The sequence below is a fragment of the Peromyscus leucopus genome, chromosome 2 (genome assembly GCF_004664715.2).
Source record: "Peromyscus leucopus breed LL Stock chromosome 2, UCI_PerLeu_2.1, whole genome shotgun sequence".
NCBI classification, from domain to species: domain Eukaryota; kingdom Metazoa; phylum Chordata; class Mammalia; order Rodentia; family Cricetidae; genus Peromyscus; species Peromyscus leucopus.
In genome coordinates this window covers 31,262,692-31,280,777 of record NC_051064.1, presented here as the reverse complement: position 1 = coordinate 31,280,777, position 18,086 = coordinate 31,262,692, and the positions used below count along the sequence as shown (strand labels likewise).

At 38.6% G+C, this 18,086-nt stretch overlaps 1 protein-coding gene across 4 annotated transcripts in view; it reads right to left on the bottom strand.

Moving 5' to 3' along the window:
- St18 (ST18 C2H2C-type zinc finger transcription factor) overlaps positions 1-18,086 on the bottom strand; it is a 312,791-nt gene that overhangs the window by 131,127 nt on the left and 163,578 nt on the right. For 3 of the 4 annotated variants that reach the window (XM_028862338.2, XM_037202461.1, XM_028862345.2), the window contains exon 1: positions 67-1,656. The exons of the other annotated variant lie outside the window; for it this stretch is intronic. The gene's annotated coding sequence lies outside the window, so the exon portion shown is untranslated. Of the gene's footprint in view, positions 1-66; positions 1,657-18,086 lie in introns of those variants that run through there. 4 annotated transcript variants of the gene reach the window in all.

Here is an 18,086-nt window from a genome sequence, read left to right as displayed (position 1 = left end):
CTTGCTCACTGTCTGAGCTCTTAAACATCAGGGTGAAGAGAATGTGGTAAAAAGTTTTAAACTTACTTTTTTGTGTGTTTCCAAAACTATGTCTCTCCTCCCTGGTGTGCTGACAGGAAACACTAAAGCTGTTGCCTTGAAAGGTAGTTTCCATGATATGACATCCAGTGCCTTTGACTGCTTGGAGATAAGCACCTGCGTGTAGCCCTCCTTACGTCACACCTCCCTATTCAGACCTTCTCAATATGATCCACATTTGCACATCAACAGCCTCATGCGCACACACAGATTTTTTTTCGGCTCTGGGCCCAAAACTTTCACTTTAATTTTCATCACATGATTGCTGTGGCATATGTCCTTCCAAACCGCCCATATATCAGTCATCATGCAAATGAGATGGAATATCACTCCTCTGCAGCAGATGGCCAGGGATGATAACAATGGCTCAACAGAGGAGATTCAATGTCCCTGACTTTATCGCCACGGCAACAACAACCTAAAATATATGTAATGGAAGTGGTGCTTATTAATTTTGCAGGCTCGAGTGTTCTGATTTTGTGAGTGAATGGGCTGAGTTAAAAAGGGGGCTGTGTCCTCCTGCCTCTAGAAGACTATCTATAAAAGCCAGGGACCTGGAAATTATTTTCAGTGACTAAGAAGGCAACAGCCTAGCAATTATTTGAGTAATTAGGTGTAATTCCTCCCTGTAGGCCTTGTACCCTCCTGCGCTTGCTTCACAGAAGCTCACGAATTAGACAGCACTGATACTGAAAAGAAAAGTGCCTCAAGATACAGCGGGAGAGCTTGCAGGAGCCCTGTCACTTGGCCTCCACCAGGCTTGGTAAACACAAGCCCCAAGCTATAAGTAAATAGAAGCCCCACTTCACAAACACAGACCAATTAAAATGACAAAGGCAGCCACACTTTGGGGTGGAGCTTAGCCTCCTGTGAGTGGCACACAGAATAGTCTCTCGGTACCGGCACAGAGCCTGTTTCCATGACTGGCTGTCAGGATTGGACGGGAACACACACATCTCTCACTCAGCAGGTTGTGCCTTTCTCACTAGGACTCTCTTTTCCCCCCACAGGGCTACTTTTATCTCAGACTCCAAGTGAATATTCCATAGACTTACCACTTCTAACTGCACTAAAAATGTAAACCACAGAAAAAGTAATCAATTCTTCAGAATCTGCAACAAGCCCATTTGTATTTTAAAGGAATGACTAGTCAACTGCCAGACCTACTGGGGCATTTCTAGAACACACAGGATAAAAAAGGATGAAAAAAAATCTCTGAATATTATCCTGGAAACTTTTAAAAATATTTGTTACAACATTTCATATTGACTAATAAAAAGATTTTTTTCCTTCTAGGGCTAAACCATACATCAAAAGTTTTGAAGTTAGAGTTTACCTCTTTTGTTGCTTTTTTAAAAAAGCACTATGGAAATACACACCATCTAACACAGGAAAACTAGACTTTGCCACTAATTTAAAAACAGACAGTAATAAAGAACATGTACTGCCCTGGCTGAAAAACAAAAAAGGACCGAAACTTCACATCTTTTAATTCAGCAAACCTCAGACACCTTCCTGAGCCCTGCTTCCCTGGGAAGCTACTCTCCTAAGAATACCCGCTATGCTCAGCTGCAATGCTGGGATCCTGAGTCTGTTTCAGAAAAAAAAAAAAAAAAAAAAAAAAAAAAAGGAAGGAAGGAAGGAAGAAAGGAAGGAAAAAAGAAAAAGAGCTGGTCATGAAAGCTAGTCATTCTCTATATCACACACAGAAATAATTGATTATCTAACTTTTAAAGTAGTTACGTTTTCCATGTGAGTGTGGGTAGGTGCTCTGACATTCACCTTCTTTTCTAAAATGTTGCTTAATATCAGTTCATCTATATTTTGCAATACATTTGGTGCTTGATATATTCAGCTGCCTAGTGCATAATTTCATTGTGCTATTTAAAGGCAACACTCCAAGGTAAAGACATGTTAGGAGCAGCAAATTTCTACTGTAAAACGTCCCACACTAGGAATGTACAGAGAACATCAGCTTTACTCTGAGGAATTCTCATCCTGAGCACTCAGTTACTCCATGAGCAGCATATGACGAACATGGTGGTGCCCCAAACATAGCACAGCAAGGAGAGTTTCTAGTGAAAGCACTGTGACCTGACCAAATTAGGTAACATTAGAGGACATCATATGACTGGAACAAAGTAATGTCCTATCAGGAATATTTAAAAATAACTATTTGTTAAGATACGTGATATAATAAACATACTATTTATTCATTTACAGAAGGTAGTTTAATCATCACAATTCAGCCTTTATTATTACAATGTAAGATATTTTCATCACCCTCAAGAGATGTGCTGTATGTAACAGTAGTCACTCTTTACCCCCAAATTTTCTCCCTCAGGAACATACAAACACTCATCTTCATTTTGTCTCCACAAATTTTACTATTTTAGAAATTTTTGAAATATTAGAATCATACAATCACTATTTTGTTCTTCATTACTGATCAATGTTACTTATGAGTTACTTATGAAGTTTATCTTAAGCTCTACCCACTCGTGTCATGTATTAGTTGTTTATTTAATTTTAATACTGATTAATATTTTATTATTTGGGTATACCACAGTTAATTTTTATACTTACTAGTTGATAAATATTGGTCTCCATTTCTCTTACATGGGTACCTAGGAGTTGAATGGCTGGATCATTCAATAATTCCCACAGTTGTCTGAGGAACTAAGCAATTGTTTTGAAGTGCCATATTTATGATTCATATTCATCAACAGAGTATGAGGACTCCAACATCCCAACACCTTGCCAACACTTTGTTAACTGGTTTGTTTACCGGGGATCTCTCAAGGATGTGAAGTGCTGTCTCACAGGGTTTTGATTGGCATCCTGTAATGATTGATGACTCTGAGCATGCTTTCATGCTCTTCTTAGCCTTTCATATATTGGGTTTTAGGAACTGTCTAGTCAGATACTTTTCTGATTTTAAAAATGTGGTGTTTTCTTTTTATTATAGAATTGTACAAAGTCTTTACATATGTGCTTTAAATATAAGTTTCTTATTGGATAGAAAATTCACCAAACTTTTCTCCTACTGTATGAGATTCTTTCACATCCTTGATGTTTTCCTTTAAAATCAAAAGTCTCTAGTTTGGATACAGTTCAATCTGTTGGTGTTTCTTTGTTTACTTGCTTCTTGATGTGACATCTAAAAACTATTGTTAAATTCAGGTTGCTGAAGACTACTTCTATCTTTTCTCTTTAAAAGTTCTCTCCTTATATATTTTTTGCTTTTACATTTAGGTCCTTTATTCATTTTGAGTCATTACTTTGTACATGGCATGAAGTAGGGATACAACTGACTCTATATATGTGAATCTACTTATCCCCAGTAGCATGTATAGGAAACAGAATTTTTTTTTAAGGAATTGTTACCTTTACTGAAAAATCAATTGATCAAATACATTGGGATTTATTTCTGAACTCTCAATTTTTTTGTTTTTGTTTTTCAAGACAGGGTTTCTCTGTGTAGCTTTGTGCCTTTCCTGGAACTTACTCTGTAGCTCAGGCCTCGAACTCACAGAGATCCACCTGCCTCTGCCTCCCGTGTGCTGAGATTAAAGGCATGCACTACCACCACCTGGCCTGGACTCTCAATTATACCTCATAAATCTGTGTCTATATTCATTCCAGCACCACAATTGATAATCACATTAGCTCTGTAGTATGCTTAGAAATTGAGAAGCATGAGTTATCCATATCCAAAGTTGTTACTCTTTTTCAGGGTGGTTTTAGTTGTGGAGGTCCCTCAAACTAAAAAATGCCTTTTAGTATATGCAAGGAATCCATAATCCTTTCAGCAGTGTTTTGTAGTACTTAAAGTAAGTTTTACACCTACATTGTTAAGTTTATTCATATATATTTTATTCTTTTGGAACTTATTGAAAATAGATTTAGTGTTTCCTATTTGTATCATGTTTTTTCCCTTGTTCCTGTACAAAGCTATAACTGAATTCTTTACTCTGACTTTGTGAATTGCTATCTTACTAAACTTTTTAGTGCAAATATCATTTTTGGTAAATTTTTGAGGGAGGTTATCTAAGTATAAATTTATACAAAAGGTAACTTCCCTACAAATAGATTTTTACTATTGCCTTTATAACAAGATGAATTTCATTTTTCTTTCTTGTTCAACTGCCCTGCAGAGGACTGCCAGAATAGAAAAGGCAAGAACAGACACCACTGTGTTCCTGATTTTAGGGAGGATGTAGTTCAGTCTTTCACCAACAAGGATGATGTTACCTCATCTGTGGATTTCTAAAGATCACTTTAAAAGCATTTTTAACTCAGAAGCTAACTGACACCCAGCAAAGCATTGGAGTAAACCCTAAGGAGACCAAAACTGAAAACCTTCTCCTGTTCTTTTAAATTTCAAAAATGCCCGGGGTGGTTTCTTTCATGGTGTTGGCCAGACTTCATCCCTTTCTGTCCCTCTAAAGCCTGCTGAGATGCAGCTGGAATGGTCTGACACAGGGAATTCGTTCTCTCCAGGTTTGGAAGGCATGGTGGGTGAGAGCATCCTTGAGGAACTTATAGCCTATTTAAATCACGTGTAGACAGCACACCTGAATGCCACCAGCAGCCTGAGATTAAGCCAAATACACTCAAGATAAAATGATACTGCTCACCATGCTCAAATTTTCATCATTTAATTTCCACATGGAAACTCCAGAGATTTCCTAAATCTATGTCTAAAAGTAGTTGTATTTATAACCACCATGATATAGGAAAATGAAATAATATATTAGAAAAAGCACAAAATCAAATAACATTTTAAAAATGAATAGGGATGAGACACTTTGCATGCAGGCACACATGAGATCAAATGTTTCCTACAATGAAAATGATGAGAAGGATGGTGACTGAATTATCTATCAATAGCAACGGTTCATAGCACTGATTTCAGTGCTACTCTTACAGCAGGCACTGTTCTAAGAGATTTTCACACATTATTTTGTAAGTGGAGGCACTAAAGTCTTCCTTGATTATTAGTAAATTTGCCAAGTTAGTATTCAAGTTCAGGCTCTGCCTTCCAAGTTCATGACCATGTCATGTTCCCACACAGATGTGAATGTCATCCTTACCTACACCCTCATGTGGATCAGTGAAAACCTCCATGAGTTGATCATCAGAAAATTCTCAAGGAAATTATTTTCTTTGATCTGTTCATATTTTTAAGGAGAAATTGTTAACAGTAACAGGAATTCTACTGTTGCCTCTAATCATCTTCTACAAGACTGTCAAAGTATTATCATCCAACAGTGTAAAGTTTGCTTCAAATTAATAACATTGAGCAGATGTTTTAAATATTTTTATTTTCTCAGAGAATTCTTCAGAAACCATCCAAATAATAAGAAATACTTTATATTGCAGAAAAGAATAAAATATTTTCAGAGAAGCTTGAGTACCAGTTCATATTACTCATTTGTACATATGAATTTATGTCTCTATCTATATCTCTTACATCTATTTCTCTTTTCAATATGGCACTGATATCAAATAAAGCAAGGTTTTGTCTTTCATCAAGCAAATAAGTTGCATGTGGACAATGCATTGGTGACACCTGGCCACTCACCCTACCAGCCTTGTCCTCATTTACCATGTGACATGTGGCAATACCAGAAGCATAAAACCCCGACTCAGCTTTCTCTCTATACTTTGTGTGCATGGAGAAATGGAGGCTTTGGGTCATGGGTGAGAGATGATCTGAAAGGGACACAAGGTAATGCGTTTCTCTGTACATCCCTCAGTACTCTTTATCTTTCTGCATCACTAGACTGAAAGTCTAGGTCTGGCAGGAGTGAGGTCATCTGAACAATTCGGGTCCTTACTTTCCTCATTTCTCTGTATACTACCTTCTTTTATAACACACACACACACACACACACACACACACACACACACACACACACACACTGCTCAAGTAGCTTATTCCTGTCTTCACAAAGGCAAGACATGCCTGTTATGTTATCATTTAGGAAATTTTCCACATTTTCTATATATTTCCTAGGCGACCTGAGTTCAAGTTGTCTTCTAGTCATAATTTGACATGGTGCAGAGTCTCAAATAGAAGTTCTCTACAGTTTGTACAAGTAGTTTGGTTAATGCATTTCAGTAAGTGTTCCCATGACTAAACTGTTAGTATTTGAAAGAACAGAGTGAAGACAGGATGAATGAGAAAGGGCAGTGTCAAGACAGCCTGAGCAAAGCATGCAAGGCTGTTGGCCAACACTGGATATCCTGGGATAGAAATGATACAAAACAGTTCTCTCCATGCTTAATGCTGCCCCTGACTTTTAAAAGGGGTGAGAAAAAGATGAAACATCTAAGTAAATTATTCAGATTGAAAAACAGGCAGCATGATTCCAGAGATCGCACAATGTTTTTCTTACACTTTGTGGAAGAGAGAACATGACCAGAGGCTATTTTGGAACAACTCCCAGGAAATGAGGCAAGGATAAGAAGCGGTATGCTTGAGGGTGTTTTGAATGTGACTGTCTCCCAAAATTCAATGCTCATCTTGGGTATGCACACAGTTCAGCATGTTAGTTGTCTGTTTTGGATTGTCACGACCAGCAATTTAAAGAAGGCAGTAGTTTCCTATCCCACACATACCCAGGCTGGGGGTCTGATAAGCAATAAGTATAGCACTACTGTGGCGGGAAAAGTCTGAAAAGGTTCTTCCACCACATACAGAGAGAACTATGGCTTCCACTGCTCTGCTTTCTAGATGATGTCTCAGGTAGATGATCAAGAGGCTAAAAGCACTTCAGATTTTGCAGAAAAAGCATGCCAAATATGAATGTGTCTAAACTTAGGATGGAGTTTCATTTTTATAAATGCACTGAACCACTGAAATAGAACATAGAACTTAGCTAAAAATGTACTTAATATCCACCAATCAAGGCTTACAACAAGTGCATTGCAGTAGCAACTGTTCCTGTCACAATCCCATGGCTAACAGAGGCTTACAGCTACCCAACAATGAGGCAAATTGTGACTTTCCTTGCCAGACAAGATTTTAAGACAAACTCAATAAGGATGCACTCAAATGCCTGTCAAGAGGAACAATTCTATCCCTAAGCTCAAAAGAGGAAACTTAATATTAATATTGTTCTACCCATATGAAATCTTGTCATTTTGGGTAAAAGTATATATATAATTTTATAAGTGAAATTCCTCAGAGTTCACTCAGCAATATTATACTCCTTTAGGCAGTTTTCTAATTGGATTTATGTCCAAGTATTTTGGAGCAAGAATGTCCTATTCCCTTGATTTAAAAAAAAAAAAAAAAAGATATTAAGGACAGTGATAGCCACATGGAGATTATAAATACCCAATCTGCACAATGTCCTCACAATGAAAGAAGAATTTTTTTTTTTTTTTTTTTGAGACAGGGTTTCTCTGTGTAGCTTTGGAGTCTGTCCTAGAACTCGCTCTGTAGAGCAGGCTGGCCAAGAAACTCACAGAGATACACCTGGCTCTGCCTCCTGAATGCTAGGATTAAAGGCGTGTTGGTCACCACCTCCCAGTGAGAGAAGGAAATCTTAAGCAAAGCATTAAGTCCTCAGAACAATATAATTAGAAGTTGGGAAGTGAAAGGATCAGATGAGATGATACTTCCTGAGCTACCAATGGAAAATTATTTTAAAGATTTCATATGAGACTTTATTTTTGCAACAGTTTTAGATTCACAATGATATTTGGAGGAAGGTATGAAGATTTGCCCCATATCTCCTGCCCTGGTTTGTACAATTTCACTCATCCCCAGCAGCATGGCACCCACTTCATGGACACATTGCAATCACCTGGTTGCACAGTTTACATTGGTGTACACCATGGTATTGTATATTCTATAATCTTAGCAAACGCAAAAAGACATGTGTACATCACGTTAGTGTCAAACAGGAGTTTCACAGCCCTAAAACTCCTGTGTTCCACCAATCCGTCCCCAATACCTTGTAACCCCTGAGACCATGAATTTTTTCATAGTCTCTGAGATTTACCTTTCCACAATGTCATGTCATTGGAACAACAAATTATGAATAATTTTCAAATCATCCTTTTTACTTAGTAATATGCACCTGGTTCTTCCATGTCTTCTTGTGGCCTGATAGCTTATTTCCTTTTATCAGTGAATAGTTTCAATGTTGGGATATACCACAGTTTGCTTATCCATTCACATATTGAAGGGTAACATAGTTGCTTCTAAGATTTAGTAATATGAATAGAACTGTTACAAAAAGTCTGTCAGAATGCTTTGTATATGTGTGCACATATATATGCATGTTTTCAGTGTCTTTAAGAAAATTCCAAGTAGTGTGATTGCAAGATCACAAGGTAAAAGTGTGTGCAATTTTTATAAGAAACAGAAACTGTGTCCTGAAGTGACTGTGGCAGTTTGCTCTCACACCAACAATGACTAAAGGAACGTGTTGTTTGACACCCCACCTCCCAGTATTTGATACTGTTAGTATTCTGGACATTAAATCTTTTGCTAACTTTTTAGTTGCTTGTAGGTATCTAATTTATAAGAACCTTCATTTCTTTAAACGAAGAGCCCTAAATATATGGAGACACAAACACATGCACACACATGTGGATCTAGTCTAGTTTGTGCTTTATTCTGTAAGCTATGAGGCTGTGTTATTGTGGTTACTATAATGCATCAGTAACCTATATTAGGAGTAAATAGTACAAACATTTTATGTGTCAATAATCATATTTATACTAGTAATATCAAATATTAATTTAATGTTTACTGGTCCAGTCACCTGCTTTCCCTAAAGTCACATATCACAAAACACTAAGAAATTTGTGTTGTCGTCTTCCTAGTACAAATAAAGAAACTGAGGCTTAGATTAGATAAAGAAATATTTATTTAAAGGAATTTTGTTTCCTCAGTAACATACTGAGTCAAATAAAAATGACCAAACTTTAGAAATAAATACTATATGAATTATACTATGCTTTGCACATTAATTTAGGATTCTGTAATTGAGGCAAACAAATGGAAAGTGTAAGGCACATATGAGGCAGAACAAGACTGGCAACAATTTCAAGATAACTGAACAGTGGGCTCTAGGGCACGTTGAATGGAGCCAAATTCTCTCTTCCCTTTTCACATTTTTTCTTATTTTTATTTTTATGTATGAGTGTTTTTTGCCTGCATATTTGTATGTACACCACATGCATGTTTGATACCCACAGAAGCATGCTAGATCCTCTGGGACTAGAGTTTCAGATGGTTGTGAGCTGCTACATGTGTGCTGGAAATTGAACTCATGTTCTCTGCAAGAGCCACAATAAACTGTGGCCTTCTATTTGGCCTGCTTTACATCCTTACTACTGAAATGGATTTGACAAAGAAGAGCACAATCAACATGACTTGTCAAAGTCTAAAATATGCACATTACAGGCTTAGTAGAGGGAAGGGTTCCTCTAGCTGTCACCTCAGACTTCAAGTAGAGTTAGAACAATGCCAGAAACTGTGGCACAAACCCCACCAGGTAGAGATATTCAAACATGGTCAATCTTAACTACCCAGAATGACAGGCATTTTTTTTGGGGGGGGGGGGACATTGCTTTTTACACCATAGAAATGCCTTCTTATAGATGGGTATACTGTGGAAATCATTTCAATTGATAGCACTTCACACAGTCAGAGGTCAAAATGAGTTTTACTGACCAGTTAGTATATTTCCCTAGAATTTTGGAGTTGATCTCAGAGAAATCAAGCTTAAAATTCTTCATTGGGTTTGAGATACAAATGTGAAGATGCTGACATTCTCTTTATAATAATATATAAGAAATGAAGGGTGGAGGGAAGTGTGAAGAACATTAAAAACAAAAGGAAAATGTAGAAATGAAGAATTAAAGATAAAGGGTAAAGGTCTTTGTTTTCCAACTTGGTCCCTGCTTCCGGAAGGTCACCATTTTGATGCTGAATTTACTAGGGACACCCAATAGGTATAGTATACTACAGCCCAGACCTCCTGTACTCAAGTAATTCTTCTTCCTCAGCCTCCCAAATATCTGAAATCATAGGTGTGGGGAACTAACACAGAGACCTACAACTAGAGAATATGCAGAGAATGAGAGACCTTTGGAACACTCAGTCCTAAATGGGAAGCTGTCATCAAGCCCCTCCCCTAAGGGATTAGGGAGCTATTCAGAAGAGATGGTAGAAAGGAGCCAGAGAAGATGGATGGTACCAAGGAAACAGTATCTTCAGACACAACAGGACTGATGTAAATATGAACCCACAGAGACTGTGGCAGCATGTACAGGGCCTGCGTAGGTCCAAGCCAGACAGGGTCCCAGTGCTGAAAGGGAGAAGTGAACACAGGCTTCCATCCATAACCAAAAAGCTCTTTCCAACTGACATGTGCTTGCAAAGAAACATTAGTTTTCTCCAGTGAAGTCTCATTGGGTATATTAACCACATTTTAAGGGCAGGGCCCATGCCCAGCAGTAGATAGCCAACACAAAATGAAATCAGTGGTATCTTTGTAAACTTTTTGTCTAACATTGTGCTCACACTCTCATCCTCTCTCTCTCTCTTTCTCTCTCTCTTCTCTCTCTCTCTCTCCCTCCCTCCCTCTTCCGTCCTTCCTTCCTTCCTTCCTTCTTTTCTTCCTTTTTCATCTTACTGGACTTTTGTTTGTATATTATGGCTTTCAATTTTGTGTTTTTTAAGAGTTTTTTTTGTGTGTATGTCTATGTGTTCTTTGTATTTTTTAATTATGACTTGTTTGGGTTTTTTTTTGCCTGTTTGTTTTCTAAAGAGAAGGAGAAAGAAAGAGCATAGAACTGCATGGATGGGGATCTGGGAAGGGTATGGGAAGACATAAGGGAGCTGATTAGGATATATTGTCAAATTTTTTTTTCAGTAAAGATATAAAAAGAAAGAAAACAATCAGCAATTGCCTATGTGTCAAGTGGGGTGAGGATTGAAACAGATTACAATGAAGATACAGGGAGAAATTTTAAGGTGACAGATATGTCCATTATTTTGATTTGGTAAGTTTTGTGTTAGATATTTGTAGAAAAACTTTAAGTAAATAACTTGTAAATAAAACTACACACACACACACACACACACACACACACACACACACACACACACACAGTATGAGGTGTTTATGTATGTATCTGTTATTGAATAATGATTGGAAAAGGAACCAGAGCATCAACAACTACCAATTTGGGGTTACAAACACTGAGAAATTTAATGAGTAGGAAAAGAAGGTTTTTGTCTTTTTCTGCAACCAAAAGCATTTTTGTCTATCTCGCAAGGCCCTGCTTCTTTACTTTGGTTTGAGATAGAATTATATGTCCTTGTGAGCAAGAGTCCTAAACACTACCTTGTTTTGAGTGTAAGAAACAGAGTAAGGAGATGTTTATTTTCTCTTCCTGGAATATCTGTGCATGTCCCTCTTAGGGTCCTCCTCTTGACCTGGCTTCTCTGGGGCTGTGGATTGTAACCAGGTTATCCTTTGCTTTATATCTAATATTCACTTATGAGTGAGCACATACTGTGTTTTTCTTTTTGGTTCTGGGTTACCTCACTCAGGATGATTTTTCCTAGTTCTATCCATTTTCCTGTAAATTTCTTGATGTCATTGGTATTTTATTGCTGAGTTGGGAACTTGTGGAGGGTTGGGGGGAGTGGGATAGATGGGTGGGGTGGGTGAGGGGGTGTGGTGTGGGGTGGGGGTAATGAGAACATGAGGGAGAGGAAGAGTAAGGAAAGAGATATCTTGGTAGAGGGAGCCATTATGGGGTTAGGGAAAAACATGATGCTAGGGAAATTCCCAGGAATTCACAAGGATGACCCCAGCTAAGACTCCAAGCAATCGTGGAGAATGCCTGAATTGGCCTTCCCCTCTAAATAGATTGATGACTACCCTAACTGTCATCACAGAACCTTTATTCAGTAACTAATGGAAACAGATGCAGAGAGCCATGGCTAACCACTGGGCAGAGCTCCCAGAGTCCAGTTGAAGAAAGGGAGGAGGGATTATATGAGCAAGAGGATCAAGATCATGATGAGTAAACTCACAGAGACCTGAGCTAGTGGGTGCACAGGGATCCTAGACTGACAGCTGGGGAACCTATGTGGGACCAAACTAGATCCTTCAAATGTGAGTGACAGTTGTGAGGCTTGGGCAGTTTGTGGGGCCCCTGGCAGTGGGATGAGGATTTATTTCTAGTACATGAACTGACTTTTTAGAGCCCATTCCCTATGGACAGATATCTTGCTCAGCTTACATGCTAGGGGGAGGGGCTTGGCCCTGCCTTAATTTGATATGCCAGACTTTGTTGACTCCCCATGGGAGGCCTTATGCTCTCTCAGGAGTGAATGGGGGTGGGGTGGGGAGAAAGTGGGAAGGAGCAGGAGGTGGGGAGGGAGAAGGAACTGTGGTTGGTATGTAAAATGAAAAAAAAAAAAACTTCTAAACTCAAAAAAAAAGAAACAGTAAGACTCAAGCAAAGGTTTTGAAAGTGTGCAAGAAAGCAGAACATCTCATGTTCTAAAGTAAACCTGGAGTCAGAAGAAGCTCAGAGGTGAGAGGGAGCATAGAGGAGCAGTCCTGTCTCAAGAGGCCTTCAAAAACAGCATTGTAACTTCTACTTCATTCCCAGTCTTCCTCTCTCTTCTCCCAGTGGAGAATGCAACAAGGCATCTCCCACCAAGGGGCATAATCTCTAGAGCAAAGAAGAAGAAATGTTATCTGTGAAGGGGATAAAACAGTGTGATAAGATATATAAGGGCCGGGAATGAGTAGAGTAGGATTGACATAGAAACCAACACTGGAAATAAACTGGATGAAACAATTAGCTGAAGCTCTGAGGGCAAACACTAGAGGACAGGAAGTACTGTGTTGGCAATGGGCAAGAACCCTATATGCTTCAAAGAAACTGGAAAGGGAATAGGCAGAACAAAGTAACAAGGCTAAGGATAAAAGACAAGGTCAGAAACTGGCAAGAATTTCTAATCAGAGTTACTGTGAGTACAAGGTAAATTACTGGACAATTCCAACTAGAGAGAAGCAATCTGACTTGTCCTATCCATCACTCAAAAGATACTGTACGGAAAACAAACTGAGTGGAGACAGAGAGAAAACAAGTTAAATCAAACACTATTGAGCCAACACAGGGATCCATAAGGTAGCTTGCATTTTAGGAGGGTTGCCATGGAAATGAGGAAACATGGCCAGATTCAAGAAACAGAATGCATGGAATTTGTTGGAGGTGATATGAGAATGACTTATTTTCTGGGACATGAGCAAGTGCAGGAGGGGATTAGTTCATTAATGGCAAAGGGAAACAGAAAGGAACAAGCCTTGGTGGGGACGGGAAACAGCTCGACTTCAGCCATGTTCAGTGCCTATGGGGATAATGCTAGGCTTCCTGGAAGGTCTAGTTTAGAAAACATAAAGGTGAATGTCACAGTAATGTAGGCATGCTTAAAGATATCAGGACCAGGTAAGACTGCACAGGACAAATACAGCTGGGAAAGATCCGAAATCCAAGGACCATATCACAGATATGTCTTGTATTTGGAAATAAGCACAAGAGGAGACTCTTAGAGTGGATAATTCGACTGAAGCCAAGAAGAAAGAGCTAAGTAGGAGCATATGGTCCTTCTTATCAAGTACTGGCAAGGGGTACATAACTTGAAGACAGAAAACACTACTGAGCTGGTGATTGGCATCAAAAGTGACCATGGAAGAACAGTTTTCAGAAGAGTGAGAATAAAATGGTATATGCTGGGGAGAAAATATGACACACAGCAGTCAAGACTGGGCAGAAAAGGAATCTACCATGATGTGCTCTCGTGACAATGAATAGATTAAAAGGATACAGGTGACTTGATGTCAGCAGTCTCCAGTGTGACAGAGTGAGTAAACATGAGGAAGAGGGCTGGGGTGCTTTCAATGAAGTTTCATGCTTGTAAAAGAGAGAACATTAATCCTGAAGGAGTAGAGGCATGGTATGTAGATTACTGAAGCGGTACAGTCATTGATAATAGCAAGGTCACAGGTATGACAATGAACATGACGCCTGAGCAGGATGAGACAGGAGGACTACTAGAGAGGAGGAGGTTGAGATAGTGAGGAGGTCAGCGTGAGAAGGGTGAACACATGGCCAAGGGTGTTATTAAGAATATACGAGGGAAAAGATCATAGTCTTAGGCCTGAATCATTCAAGAATATGTTAGACCAGTGCAAAGAATAGGAAAAAGTGGTTAATAGGGCATTAACCTCCAATAAACTGGAAATTCTTGAAAATTGTAGAAGAAATAAAGTGGAAGCAGTGCTGGGAAAACGACCATTGACTCTTATGTGTCTCAGATATAAATGAAAAAAGAGTCTCACCTCTCATTGGTAGAGACTCTCTGATGTGCTCACTATCATGGCATGGGTCTCAAGTTGGACCAGTCATTGGTTGGCCACTCCCATAATCTCTGTGTCACCCTTACCCTACCTAGCACACCCCGTAAGTTGGACAGATTGTAGGTCAAAGGTTATGTGACTGGGTTGGTGTCCCAATCCCTCCACTGGAAATCTTGCCTGGTCATAGCAGTGGCCAGTTCAGGTTATGTGTCCCCTTTTGCTCGAAGTCTTAGCTGAGGGTCATCCTTGTAGATTCCTGAGTTTCCCTTGCACCAGATTTCTATATGACCCTGAAATGACCCCCTTTGCAGTCAGCTCTTTCAATACTCCTGCCTCTCACCTCATCCCTACCTGATCCCTCATGGTCCCATTCCAACCGGCCCCCAGTCCTCCCAGGAAATACCTTCTATTTCCCCTTTCCCTGGGAGACCTGAGTGTCTCCGTTGGGCCCTCCTTGTTACCTAGCCCTCTCTGGGTCTGTGGATTTGTAACATGGCTATTCTTTATTTTACAGCTAATATCCACTTATAAGTGAGTACATGCCATGTTTGTCTTTCTTGGGTCTGAGTTACCTCACTCAGGATGATTTCCCACACTTTACCAATTTTAACAGATTTTATTTTTAAATATCTGTTTTCCTTCTCAATATATGTAATGTATGTCCAGAGGAAATTTGGAAAACAAGAATGTAAAGAAATACCAGCAATTTGTTTCATTTTCTTTCAGAATCTATCACATGTGGTAAAATGCTTGTGTTATATTTTTATGTTATAATAAGTACATTGCTTATATACAATTTTGTATAAATTAGGACATATGCACAATAATAACTTTACTTAACATCATAGCACAACTGTTTTTTTAATCAGTTAAACTCTTTCTAAATGCTGTTTCAGTGAATGAAATCAATAAATTTAGATTCATCACATTTGTTCCATGGAATGTTCAATACTACTCAGTTGTATATGGTGATTTTCCATGATAAGTGATGCTCTGGTGACTATCCTTATATAAAATACCCTCCTCTCTCTGTCTCTGTCTCTGTCTGTCTCTGTCTGTCTGTCTGTCTGTCTGTCTGTCTCTCTCTCTCTCTCTCTCTCTCTCTCTCTCTCTCTCTCTCTCTCGAACCCTTAAGATCTTCACTCTAAGAAAATTCTAAATCTATGGTAAATATTTCCTGAAGCCACAATGCTATGTCCAATCTCCAAAATCTATTATCCTAAAAACTGAAAATTTAAAAGTGGTTAACTATGTGGGGCTGGGAAGATGGCCTCAGCATTGAAAGTGCTTGTCATGCAAGCCAGATTACCTGAGTTTGATTTCCAGGACCCACGTGAAAACAACATTGCAACAACAAAAAGGCCAGCATGCCTATCATGATGAGAGAGGTGGAGACAGGAGAGTCAGAAGCTAGTTAGCCTTAAGTGTACTGCTTAGCAGCAGAAATATCAAGAAACTCTACCTCAGCAATGTAGAAAGCAAGAACCAACTCCTAAAAATTATCCTCTGATCTCCACATATTTCCATGACCAGCAAACATCTGCACATGCAAGTGCACACACACACACACACACACACACACACACACCACTATTAAAGCAAAAAAGTTAATTATGTGACATATATGTGTCAAATACCACACCATTAAGTTATATACCTTGTATATGTATATACCTTGTATAAGTATAGTAAAAAGTTCATACATACCCCAACAGAAGAAAAAGAGGGAATAGTTGTTTAAGCTGAGGTTGATACCTAAAGCATAAAGAACTCCTCTTTGAGTAGATAACCATGGTCAACAATTGTGGCAGTGGTGTCTCAGTTCTGTGACTGTACAAAAGCTGATCAAACTGTGGTACTGAATGGGCCAAGTATGTGAAGACAGCTCAATAATGCTGTGATTGCTTTTTTACATCAGAAAAGAGCCTCAAAAACAACACAGCATCTAAGCATATGAACTGTTTAAATTATATGTATCTCCTGATGTGCTTTCTACTTAGGTACTGACATCAATGCAGGAGAGGCCCTTATCATTTTATCTTTCCAACAGTCAACCAGCAACCCAACAGTGTTTCTCATTTCTCACTGAGGCTTCTTGTCCCATTCTTCACACCACCATTTAATACCACTTCCCTCATGTTCTCTCCCACAAAGCTCACTGAACCATAATGTCTAAAGTTTCACAGAAATCGGATCTTGCAAAAGCCATGTGCAGCAGCACTGAATTTTATAACAAAAATTTTCCTTTGAGAATCTCATTTCCTACTAGGGCACTATTAGTACCTCCAAATGACATTTAAGCTACTCTCTCCTTTGTCTTTACACCTAACTTATTTTTCTTTAAGTCATCATCTCCCTGAAAATAGGAACTGCCTTTGACATTGTGGTTCTTAGTAAGTATATATGCAGCAAATCTTCATAGAGCACATGGATAAACAGAAAAATATTTTCTTAATGGAGCTACATATGACATTAATACAAACTTTGGTTTATTCATAATTGTTAAATTTAGCTGTATCAATTTAACTATCAAATGGAGAAGAAACAAAAGTAAATTCCTGAAATACTTGCAAATTAAGGCAGAGAAGTATTTAATGAACTGAACACAAGACTTTATAATCTAATAATCATCTACAGGTCTTTTATCTTATAACATACCCACAAATCAACTTTAAAACAGTTTAAATGTAAAACCAGAAACTCTGTAACTCCAAACTCAAAACATAGGCAAAAAGCTCCTGGGCATTGATCTTGACAGTGACTTCCTACATATGATATAACACAAGAATAAAGTTCGAATCATATTAAAGCAAAAGTTTCTGCACAGAAAAGAAAACAACACTGTGATTGAAAACTCAACTCATAAAGTGGGATAAAATATCTGCAAACTCATCTCTAACAATAGAATAATCTCAAAACATTGAAGGAATTAACGTAAGTTTTAATATATATTTCCTTCTTCCAACCTAATGTCCAAATCAGTAATAAATAAGAACACACAACTTAAATGATGAGGCACTGTCCCATAGTTGCCAACAATGTTATTACTCAGACTAAATACAAGTATTGATAAAGACTGGAGAAAAGAGAACTCCTGTATACTATTGGTGAAGTACTAATATGTATCAGTAGACTACAACTGCAAACAGATGGTTCCTCAAAGAGTAAGAAATGGAACTGCTATACAGTCTAACAATGCCACTTCTAGCTAATTATTCAAAAGAACTGAAATAGCATTCTCTAAGAGCATCCTGACATTTACTGCAGCATAAGTGGATACAGTTTGAGAGAACTGTAGCTGTCCTGACCTGTAACTACCACAGTCGCTCCAATGTCACCCCACCTAGTCTTCCTATATAGCTTCCCAGCAAACTATAAAAAGACAAGACTTTAGAGAGGTATGTGCAATTTTACACCAGACCCTAGCTCCAGAAAAGTGTCTGACTCTTTTAATACTAGCTTAAAATGATCTGGGTGTATTCCAGGCAAGGTGAAGCTACTTCACCTTTGGACTTCCCCCAAAGTGCCATTTTTGTAGACCCAAATTGCAAGGATCACTCTTTGCAGGACTGTGTTTCCATCCTGCCCTACACT